The sequence below is a fragment of the Tachysurus vachellii genome, chromosome 11 (assembly GCF_030014155.1).
Source record: "Tachysurus vachellii isolate PV-2020 chromosome 11, HZAU_Pvac_v1, whole genome shotgun sequence".
In the NCBI taxonomy this organism is placed as follows: domain Eukaryota; kingdom Metazoa; phylum Chordata; class Actinopteri; order Siluriformes; family Bagridae; genus Tachysurus; species Tachysurus vachellii.
In genome coordinates this window covers 17,599,343-17,611,358 of record NC_083470.1, presented here as the reverse complement: position 1 = coordinate 17,611,358, position 12,016 = coordinate 17,599,343, and the positions used below count along the sequence as shown (strand labels likewise).

The 12,016-nt window shown below is 36.9% G+C and overlaps 1 protein-coding gene across 2 annotated transcripts in view; it reads right to left on the bottom strand.

Annotated features, from left to right (window-relative positions):
* The window catches only part of ralgps1 (Ral GEF with PH domain and SH3 binding motif 1), a 97,269-nt gene extending 86,702 nt beyond the window's left edge, over positions 1–10,567 (bottom strand). For both annotated transcript variants that reach the window (XR_009649159.1, XM_060880680.1), the window contains exon 1: positions 10,268–10,567. The gene's annotated coding sequence lies outside the window, so the exon portion shown is untranslated. The remainder of the gene's footprint in view (positions 1–10,267) is intronic.
* Positions 10,568–12,016: the final 1,449 nt, after the last annotated feature.

The window sequence follows — 12,016 nt, the reverse complement described above, 5'->3', positions numbered from 1 at the left end:
AGTGGTTAATATGCACTGGCAATCCCTCACACAGAAATACACAGCAGAAGTTAGAAGAAGAACTTGAACAATTAACCTTCTACAGAAACTACCATGGGCCAGCAAACAAAGGAAAAACAGATGAAAAAGACATGAGTGCTCAGTGTGTCAATTTGAGCTTGTCCACAGAGGAGTACTAGGACACAGATCTTCTGGCCTCCTTGCATGACAGCATACTGGAACAAAGCCAAGACTGTAATGAAACAGATGATAAAAAGATCTGAAGAGGCCTAGGTACCATGTACACATTGTAGGGAAGGGGAACAAAGTGCTAGATAACCCTAGGCAAGGGCAGGAATGTGAAGGGAGCGTTAACGTAATGGTCAAACTGAAGCTTTAATCCAACTTCGGTATCTGTTGCCCTTTTTAGTTAACTAGACCCAGATAAACTAAGCTAACATCTTACAGCATCAACATCATCATACAATTTGCTGAATGTGTGTCTTAATCCCAGAATTCCAGCATATCACATTGGAGAGCTAAAATCCAGATGTGCAATGGCTGGACAAAGAGCAGTATGTGAATTTATTTTGCATTATCCACTGGCGCCTCCCCCTGTTGTATAGAGAAACTAGAAACTGCTGCAAAGCCTTTCAACTAAAGCACAAATCAAGATAATGCTGTGATGATAGAGTACTGGTTCAGCTCTCTATGCATTCTTCAGCAACTGTGCAGAATACAATACATATGTTACTGTGATTGATGTTTGCTTAGATGAGGAAAAAAATATTAACAAAGGTAAATTTTAAGACATACTCATAACCATGTTTTATTCTCCAACTCCCACAAGACCCTCCTGTATAATAATCCCACAGTTGTATCATTTTTGTTTAGACCTGTCTGCAATGTTATCTAATGAATTTTTTCTCACTGTTTTGTGATCTTTATTTATGAAACATGTTTCATTATATATATTTTTATTATGATGCATTACAGACAAAATACACTTTGTTGTGGTTGTGGATTTTATTCTTTCTGTTGTTCCCTGTTCAGGGTTGCCACATTTGATTTGGCACAGTTTATTTACACCGGATGCTGGGGCTGGGCGATATGGATGAAAACTGTATCACGATATCAGTGTTTCATATTGGTCGATATCAATAATTATTGGTATTTTTCATGACCTACTTAAAATAAGGACCAGGAGAAAAATATATTACATTTAAACATTTTTATTTTAAACGTAACCTTCCTCTGATCATAATCGTCTCAGTTATTAAGACAAAACCCAAATAATTAAAATGTAAACATAAGTCTAAAATCACAATGAACACTTAACAATTATCTCTTAACATTTAAGGTGCAAAATGAAAGTGATAGTGAAATGTAAGAAATGCTTAATAAAGTGTAATAAAATACTGCAAAGTGTTAAATATAAACATAGAGAAACCTGAGAATTTAGTGCAAGTTTAGTGCTAGGAAGTTCACTAGCTGTTCACCTTCTGGTGACTAGGGTCAGACTTATAATATCCAAAAAACTGCCATACTGGTGAGCTAACTTTTCCTCTTTTATTTACAATTTCATCGCTCGAAGCAGCTCATTTTCTGCTCATCAGTCACCGGTTACTGAAGAGGAATCCAGCAGACCAGCACGAGACAACGATATGGCGCAACCATACTGTTACATGATTGGCTGTTAGCGCGTCACTCACTGCTAGGTTACCAGAGAGCGAATGCCTTTGTTAATGCAATCAAACTTGCTTCGCAACCTGTTCTTCCGACAAAGAATAAAAAATATTGAACATTTTATCAAACACATTTTTTTATTGATACATATCGTAATCGTTTTATCGCCCAGCCCTACCGGATGCCCTTCTTGACACAAACCTCCCATTTTACCCCGGCTTGGGACTAGCACTAAGAGATAACCACTTCAAGGCTGGGTTAGTTCCCTGCCTGAGAATAAAATTCAGACATTAAAGAAATGGCACCAAAAAAGTCCTGCTTGTTTAGTGTAGTCGTCTAATTGGTGTACATTTTATTGGTGTGACAAAAAATATGCATATGGCACAATATTTTGTAACAGTATCCTCAAATTCTAGCAGGAAAACATATGAAATTTTAGCCTGACAATGAGGTGGGTTAAGTTTAACCTGCTGAATATTGGCTTGTCGAAATTCATGGTGAGTAAGTCACAAATGTAGGCTACTGATTTATCAAAGGGAAAACAAAAATCAGTGGAGATACTAGCGCAGTAGATAACGAGGCAAACAATCATTTTTTTGCTGTTATTATTTAAAATTGTCATATTCCTAGTAGAAATAAAAAAAAATGGAAAGAATCATTGTCATTGATTCAAAAGGTTACTCAATAGCCAATTATCAAAATCATGCAGAACAATTCTAAAAATAAAATGTACAGTACAGTATATAGACACATATACACACACACCCCAATGGTGTGAAAAAGTGTTGGCCCCCTTCCTGATTTTTTTTATTTTTTTTGCATGTTTGTCACACTTTATTGTTTCAGAACATCAAACAATAGTCAAAGATAACACAAGTAAAAAAAACATGCAGTTTTTAAATAAAGGTTTTTATCATTAATGGAAAACAAAATCTAAACCTACATGGCCATGTGTGAAAGTGTTTGTCCCCTCAACCTAATAACTGGTTGGGCCACCCTTAGCAGCAAGAACTGCAATCAAGCGTTTGCGATAACTTACAATGAGTCTGTTACAGCGCTGTGGAGGAATTTTGGCCCACTCATCTTTGCAGAATTGTTGTAATTCAGCCACATTAGAGGGAGTTTGAGCATGAACCGCCATTTTAAGGTCATGCTACAGCATCTCAATAGGATTCAGGTCATGACTTTGACTAGGACACTCCAAAGTCTTCATTTAGCTTTTCTTCAGCCATTCAGAAGTGGACTTGCTTGTGTGTTTTGGATCATTGTCCTGCTGCAGAACCCAAGTTTGCTTCAGCTTGAGGTCACGAACAGATGGCCACACACTGTCCTTCAGGATTTTTTGGTAGACAGCAGAATTCATGGTTCTATTTATCATTCCAGCAGCAAAACAGCCCCATCACACTACCACCACCATATTTTACTGTTGGTATGACATTCTTTTTCTGAAATAAAGTGTTATTTTTATGGCAGATGTAAATGGGGGACACACCTTCCAAAAATGTAAACTTTTGTCTCGTCAGTCCACAGAGTATTTTCTCAAAGTTATCAAGATGTTTTCTGGCAAAACTGAGACAATCCTTTATGTTCTTTTTGCTCAGCAATGGTTTTTGTCTTGGAACTCTGCCATGCAGGCCATTTTTGCCCAGTCTTTTTCTTATGGTGGAGTCAAGAACACTGAAATTAACTGAGGCATGTGAGGCCTACAGTTCTTTGGATGTTGTTGTGGGGTATTTTGTGACATCTTTGATGAGTCTTCGCTGCGCTCTTGGGATAATTTTGATCAGCCAGCGACTTCTGGGAAGGTTAACCACTGTTCCTTGTTTTCACCATTTGTGGATAATGGCTCTCACTGTGGTTCGCTGGAGTCCCAAAGCTTTAGTAATGGCTTTATAACCTTTTCCAGACTGATAGATCTCAATTACTTTTTTCTCACTTGTTCCTGAATTTCTTTGGATCTCGGCATGATGTGTAGCTTTTGAGGATCTTTTGGACTTCACTTTGGGCCTTTTTACACCTGGTCATTTCATGCATTTTCTCTGATCCGATAGTTATCTGATTTGTTAAATCTGTTCCATTTACATTAGGCCACATAAATGCGTCTTGGCGAATCGGATATCAATCCGATCTTTCTACTCCCGCCCAAAATGCAAATATATTTTCCCTCATTTCCGGAGTAATTGAAATGGAACACGCCTTAGTGTATGCGATTGCTACAAAAAACAGCATTTACTGTTTGCTGCATTTTAAGACCAAAAGAGACACCTGGGTGAAAGATCGGAGCCAGCACTGATGGGAAAACATATTTATTTCTGGTGCGATGCACGACTCGCGAGTCACTTGCGAGTGACGTACTTCCGTTTGGGAGTAGTATAGCGCTGGCGTATGTGACTTGAACAACCAGATTCATTAACACCTGTCCAGTTTCACCCGAAATGCGTCCCAGACCCACCTCCTGAAGTGGTTTGAACGATCAGATTTATATCAGTCTCGAAAACGTTTCGGATGGCATTTACACCTGGTCTTTTTACGATCGGATAGCTATCCGATCACAGAACACGCATGAAGTGACCAGGTGTAAAAACCCCCTTTGTCAGTCAGGTCATTTTTAAGTGATTTCTTGATTGCCAACAGGTGTGGCAGTAATCAGGCCTGGGTGTGGCTAGAGAAATTGAACTCAGGTGTGATAAACCACAGTTATGTTATGTTTTAAAGGGGGGCAGCATGTGGGTTTGGATTTTGTTTTCCCTTAATAATAAAAACCTTCATTTAAGAACTGAAAGTTTTGTTTACTTGTGTTATCTTTGACTGATTTTTAAATTTGTTTGATGATCTGAAACGTGTCACAAATGTGCAAAAAAATCAGGAAGGGGGCCAACACTTTTTCACACCACTGTGTGTGTAAAATATATTTTATATATATATATATATATATATATATATATATATATATATATATATATATATATATATATATATATATATATATAGATAGAACGAGAGAGAGAGAGAGAGAGAGAGAGAGAGAGAGAGAGAGAGAGAGAGAGAGAGAAGGAAATATATGTCTGAGAATTGAAACAAAATAAATCTAACAAAAAAAGAAATACCTTTTCTAAAACCTCCAAAAGTGATATTTACCCTGCTGAACTCTGACCATTCTATAAATAACAGCTATGATGAGCTGTGTTTAGTTTCCCTTCAGATCTGTGTCCCTTTCTGCACACACACAAGCTCTGCCTGAACACCAACCACTGAGAAATCCATGGTTTCTGTAGCAACGCATAGAGCTCCATGCATTCAGATATATTGTTTTCCACAACACAGGCAATGCTGTGTGCACCGACAAACAGCAACATTACCCTTATGCGTAACATGAATACGAGTACAGAACATGGAAATGCACAGAGAACTCTACTTAAATATTCAGTTTTTAGATGGAACAATTTTACAGTTAATGATAAATAATAATTATACCATAAGTGTTACAAAATTCATAAAACAAAAACTAATGAAGATATGCATAATCATAATATCTAGATATACACATAGTTAGAAAATAAATAAAATAATATCTATTATTATTATTATTATTATTACCCATTGTATTTTCTTATAATAGATCTTTTTTGGTCTCTCTACAATATCTCTTATAATTTCAGGTCAACTTACCTTAATATTATGTTTTACTTTAGCTGGTTAGTTTGCTTGTTTAACTTTTACTTTGGGATTGTAATTTTGTCACTATTTTGTCATGTTCTGTTACAGTGTATTTTCCAAGTCAGAATTCATTATGACCAAGAATTTCAAGAAAACTCAGTCAACCCCAGTAAATCAAAACCCCATACTCCGGAAAGATAAGAAAACATATTGCAGATGAAAAATGTTGTCAAAACAAGACAATGATTGTTCTTAACCGTTAAATATTAAAATATTGAAATATTAAAACAGCTCCAAATTTCTGATAAAGCTGCATCACATCATGTAAGCACTAACAAAACCAGGTCTTCCTTCAAAATTCAGCTACACAGAGCCACAGTGAAGCCAACAGTCACTCTAAAGGAGTAACAGAGTACAGTGAGTGGCTGAAAATGGCACAAAAGGTTATCAGGAAACAATTTCAAGAGCTTTAGATTATTGAGAACTGTATGGGAGTGTGGCTAGAAAGAAAGCAAAAGCCATATGAAAGTACAAGAGTGACCAACTGAAGACCAAGCTCAAGATATATAGTTGTGCTCAAAAGTTTGCATACCCTGAAAGTAATAGTTAAATATTGCCATTTCATTTGGAAAATATGACTGATGCAAAGGATTTTTTTCTAATAAGGATAGCGGTCACGGAAGTCATTAATTATTACATACTTGTTTGATTCCTTTTTAAAACCTAATGAAAACTAAAATCACCTAAACAACCCTGATCAAAAGTTTACATATCCTGAATGTTTGGCCACATTATAAACACCCTGTGTGTTTATGTGTGGCCACACAGAGGATTAAATTGCTAATAAAGGGAAGTTTCCACACCTATGTCTCATTGTAATTGTAATTAGTGTCTGTGCACAGACAGTGAGTTTCTCAGTTCATGAGGTAATGAACTTTCTTGGCTGGATACTGCGCCATGGGAAAGACAAAAGAACAGCCAATGGACCTGCATAATTAGGCAGTTGCACTTCATAAAGCAGAAAAAGGATATAAAAAGATCTCTCAACATTTGAAAATTGCAGTCAGCACTATACAAACTATAAAGAGGTGGAAAATAAAAGGTTCTGTTGATACCAAGCCAAGGTCAGGTAGATCAATAAAGATTTCACTCACTGCCAGAAGAATTGTTCAGGACACAAAGAAAACCCCCCAAAACAACTTAGAGAGAAATACAGGCTGCTCTGAAAAAAGTGGTGGTGTTTCAAGGAGCACAATAAGGAAGTTAGGTAAAATTAATGGCAAGATGAATGCAGCATGTTACCAGAAATACTGGCAGAGAATTTGCATTCTACAGCACAAAAGCTGCACATGGGAGGCTTTTGGATGTTCCAACATCTAAAGCAGAAGGCAAGGTTGACCCTCCAATGGCTACAGCAAAAAAAAGGTGAAGGTTCTAGAGTGGCCAACACAGTCTCCGGACCTTTGGGGAGATCTCAAACGTGCAGTTTGTGCGAGACAACCAAAAAATGTACAGGAACTGGAGGCATTTTGCCAAGAACAATTAGCAGCTATTCCACCTGAAAGAATGAGAAGGCTCTTATGCACAATTATTATAAGAAACCATCGGGGGCAATACATGATATTAAGAACTAAATGTATGCAAACTTTTAAACACGGATTATTTCCTTATTTTCTTTTTTGTTATGTTTTATTTGATGATTGTGATGCAAATTCTCCCAAAGTGTGCAAATGTTTGAGCACAAGACAAATTCAAGACAATTTGAACAACTTAATTCCATACGAATATATTATAAGCCAGTAAATAGTTTTAGTGTTAAATATTAACAGTAATAACCAATAGGCAAGGTCCAGTGGATAATTTGTGTTAGGTGCTGGACTTAATGTTGCTTAAGTCCACATTCAGAGACATGCGACATCTCTGTTTTACGCAAACTCCACCCAGTGTGCACAGTTACTCCACTCCATGTCAATACAGTTTCTGAATATAGCCTAAATGTATGGCCCAAAACACAATTAAGCTCATATGAAGTGGCTCTAATGAAATATTACTTTTAGGGCAATTACACAAAACAATAAATACTAATGTGTAACATAAATATCAGTAAGTTTCTCATGGAGTAAACAGAACACACTAATGAACATGTACACTGTACACTTACACTACAATTTACAATATAGAATATTAGGACCCAAGAGAAAACATCAAACCCTGTGTGTCATTTGTTGTACACACTCAGATAACAAGAAATTGCTTAAATTTCATTAATAAAAATCATTTTAATATTTCAATGTAAAAATAATTCAATCTTTTTTATTAATTGTTTATCTACAACACAGGGAAACGCTGCTCAAATCTATCTTCCCAAAATGTAACTCTAATTTAACACATTTAACTGGGTCCCAGTTAAGCGCAGCTTCTAGGAAGAAAATGAATGTTATAACTAGGTACACACGTGTAGGTGTGGGTGTATGCATGAATGTGTAAATTCTCTAGTTTAGTAGATCACAATGCATACACAATGCATACACAGTGCATAGTAGAATGCTGCAGGTGTCTAGTTATGAAATGTAGTACATCTGTTGTTATGTGTCAGATATCTCTGCCCCATCCATCAGTGGAAATCAGCAAAGATTACAATTGTACGTTAAAAAATTATAGCCACAAACCATAAAACCAACAAGATTTCATTTTAATAATGTGTATTCTAAAAACATTTTGTTTTGTAAGTAAAACAAAAATTTAATTATTTTTAAAAAGTATTTCTCTGAAGCTGTCCACCATAAATGTTCTTTAGAAAGAAAACTGAACTGAAGCAAATTATAGTGGACACCCTCCAGGATTCTGCAAAATCAAGAAGAGGAGCTTGCAATTTTCATTTGGGCCATGACCTCATCACAGCAAACATTCATAAAAAGTAATTACATACGCATCTTCAACAGTAAGAGTTTAAAAGAAAAATCCTGGGCTTGCATCTTGGCAATTCAAGTTTTCTGAGAAAAAAAGAAAAAAAAAATATTTAACAAAAGGTTGCAAAATGAAGCATATTTTGGTGACAACAATCACAAAACACACATGAAATCCTGGAGTGATTAAATGTAAAAATCATCCACCATCCAAACACTAACAGGTCAGCAGCGATCTAATGCTGGTGTCTTTCCATTAATGGACAGTGTAGGGGTGTCTGTGAAACAGATGGCATAGCAACAGATGGGCTACAAAATAAATCTAAATAGAAGCCTGTGTAAGTGGTCAATGTGGCTTTCTCTTAGCTTCAAAGAAATGTACAGAATGGTGTTGAGGGTGGTATAAAAACCATCAATTTACATAATGATAGAAATAAGTTTTGCCACTGGAGAATGTTAATTTTAAAATGATTTTTTGTGAATTGATTTGAAAATTATATTGTTTTATATCGAGTTTTACAAAATGTATTGATTTGGTGCAGATACATAAACACATTTAAAAGTTATTTTGCCATTTTCTACTAAAATTATGGTTTGTTCTGGACTTCGTGCCTCTTTCACCAAAAACATTCATCTAAACTGATTCTGACACTCTTGCTTGACAGTAAGCCTTCCATGGATATAATATATGACGCTTTCTAGGTAAAATATACATTATTAAAGGTTCAAAAGGTGTTCCGTTGAGGCTACCTTCGAGCTACAAGCTACAAGAAACGGTTTAGTGTTGTTTGTTTATTTGCATAGTCACTGAGTGAGTTGAGATCAGAAAAAAGTCTAAGCTATACCTTTCATTGTCACTTTGGTGACACCCTCATGCTCTTCACACATACAGTGACAAATAGTGGCAAAGTGAAATTTTGGGGTCGGAGCACAGGGTCAACCATGATGCAGCACTACTGAAGCAGGGAGGGTTAAGGGCCTTGCTCAGGGCCCCAACAGTGACAGCTAGGCAGTGCTGGGGCTTGAACGCCAACCTTCCGATCAACAACCCAAAGCCAGGAGACAAATCAATCAATAATCAGATAAACTCAGCTGTGAGTTACATTTACGGCATTTAGCAGAGGCCCTTATCCAGAGCAACTTACATTTTTATCTCATTTTATGCAACTGAGCAATTGGGGTTAAGGGCCTTGCTCAAGGGGCCAAGCAGTGGCAGCTCGGTGGACCTGGGATTCAAAATCACAACCTTCGGATTGATAGACCAACACGTTATCCACCACGCTACCACATGCCCATACCATTCATTCATTTATCTAAACTGATTCTGACACTCTTGCTTGACAGTAAGCCTTCCATGGATATAATATATGACGCTTTCTAGGTAACAGATACATTATTAAAGGTTCAAAATGGTGTTCCGGTGAGGCTACCACCGAGCTACAAGCTAGAAGAAACGGTTTAGTGTTGTTTGTTTATTTACATAGTCACTGAGTGTCTCAGTGTGTCAGTGTGTTAATGTGAAAGTGGAAGCCACACATACTGTAAAAGCAGGTACTTTCCTGTCTTTTAGCCGGCTTCATGTCATGGCGTTAGCAAAGCAGGTTTAGAAAAGGAAATAGTTGCCTTTGTTTACAACACAAAACAAAAACAGTAAAACCACATATTCCTTCGTTTTCTTCATCCTAGATGTATTAAAGCAGCATTAAAACGCACTGCTGACAACATAAGACTTCTAAAAGCCTGTAAATTTGGTCTTCTGGTACAGTCACTAGCGTTAGTACTATCTAAACAAATCAGGTAGGCTACAAAACTAGCGTGAATAGACATCCATGTCGAGAATATGAAAACAAATCAAATGACTTATCGATACTGACGCGTGTTGTTAGCTCTAAATATCAGCCAGGGCAATGGCGCAGGCGCGATATTGACAAGCTTGCAAATGGCATCTTCTTCTTTCGCTCTCATTTGCGCAAGTCCGTGTGTTTTAATGTGTCAGATGTGCTTTGTTGATTTTGTGGTGTTTTTTTCTTCCAACTCACCCATTGAAGGTAACGTGTCTTTAGCCCAAATCCACAGATTCAGCAGGTTTCGTGGATGTATATAGAGATTTATCAGAGCACCGCGCCTGTTCTAATCCCAGTGTCGATGTGGCTTCTAAGAAGGAAATGGCACTGTTCTGAATGTATCTTTCAAATGCTTCTTTTCGGTTATTCTTCCTAAACAGCCTCGCACTGATACACGCTATGGAGCGGTACGCGTGTAATTGTATCGTTTCTGGACACGTTACGACCGGATGGCGGATAATTTACCTACATGGCCATAGACATCGGTGTCAGGTACGATAGTGGCAGGTTTGTGATGGAAAGCAATAGGGACGAATCACGTTTTAGTATTCTGCTTCTTAGTCCTGCCCCGTGCAAAGCAACCAATCATGAATTAGGTCAACATCGTGTTGCGCAGGTGCGTCTGTATTTCGAGTTCATACGCGGCAGTAGATGACCGACCGGGCTGTTGTCCAGTTTAGATGATCGGATGGGCATTAAAGAGAATCCAAAGTGATTTTTAATCGTTTTCTTGATGTTTTAATACGTTCAGCTAGATTTTTAACAGAGACCAAAAAGAAGGATCATATTTCTCTTTATTGGGATCTCTTCGGTGGCTTCCTGCTAAATCCAGAATTTAACAGGAACATTTATGTTAAATTTCTTATATATATATATGTGTGTGTGTGTGTGTGTGTATATAGTACATTTATGTACACATTTATGTACATTTCTGACAATTTGCTGGTTATTTAGTGCTCCTGTAACTACCTTCATCTATCTTGGCGAGTCAAAATCACTATAAAGTGCCTTTGGTGTCATCAGAGTTCATCATGAATATAATGCAAAATAATGATATGTTGAGGTTTTAAGAATAAATATGAGTAGAATGCCAAGTCTTTTAAAATGTGTTTTACTCAGTTCATTCTGTGTTCTTGGATTGGATGGATGTGATTTTTGCACGCCTCACACACCGCTCAGCTAACTTTAGTGTGTGTAAAAAGTGAATGTCCCTGACATTGCTGTCCACCCTGTCATTATGGGGTAAGTGCCTCAGTAAGACACTATCGCTGATGTACTCAGTGATATCCCCACTCCCATTTTGTTTTTCTTCTGTGGACATTAAAACATCTCCTGAAAACACAGTACCTACTTATATATTTTAGTTTTCTTCACCAACTACAAGGATGTTAAGCTCAGCATGTCCACCCCATCATAGTGAAATATTAGTTCAAAATATTTTTTTTTTTTTCAGAAATTACCCCATTAACTAGAACATGTTAAGAAAGGGACAATTTCATTCTGAAAATCTACATTTCATAATGGCTGTTTAATAAAAAATAAATCGTACATTGGCTGCTTAAGGTTAATTTATACCTTAATTATTATAATTTAAACCTATATAATTTAAAGTGCTGGAGCTTGAAAAAATGCATTTCTAATAGCTCGACGTTTCCTTAATACAACAAATATGAAGTGAAATGAAACATCTGCTTCTTTTTTTTTTTAATTTAGTAAATTGTGAAGTCTCAAAGGCATTTTTGATGATGTTGACACTTGGGGTACTAAAGGGGTTGGTCCTAAACTCTGGAACATACTGCAGTGGCTGCATTTGGCTTGACGTCAATGTTTAAGTACACATAATGGATGTAAAAACAGGCACAATGGCTGGCCTTTTTCTATAAAGTGTAAACAGCGACATCAGGTGGGGGAGTGCAGGCAGTTGATACCAGCATTAAACAGATT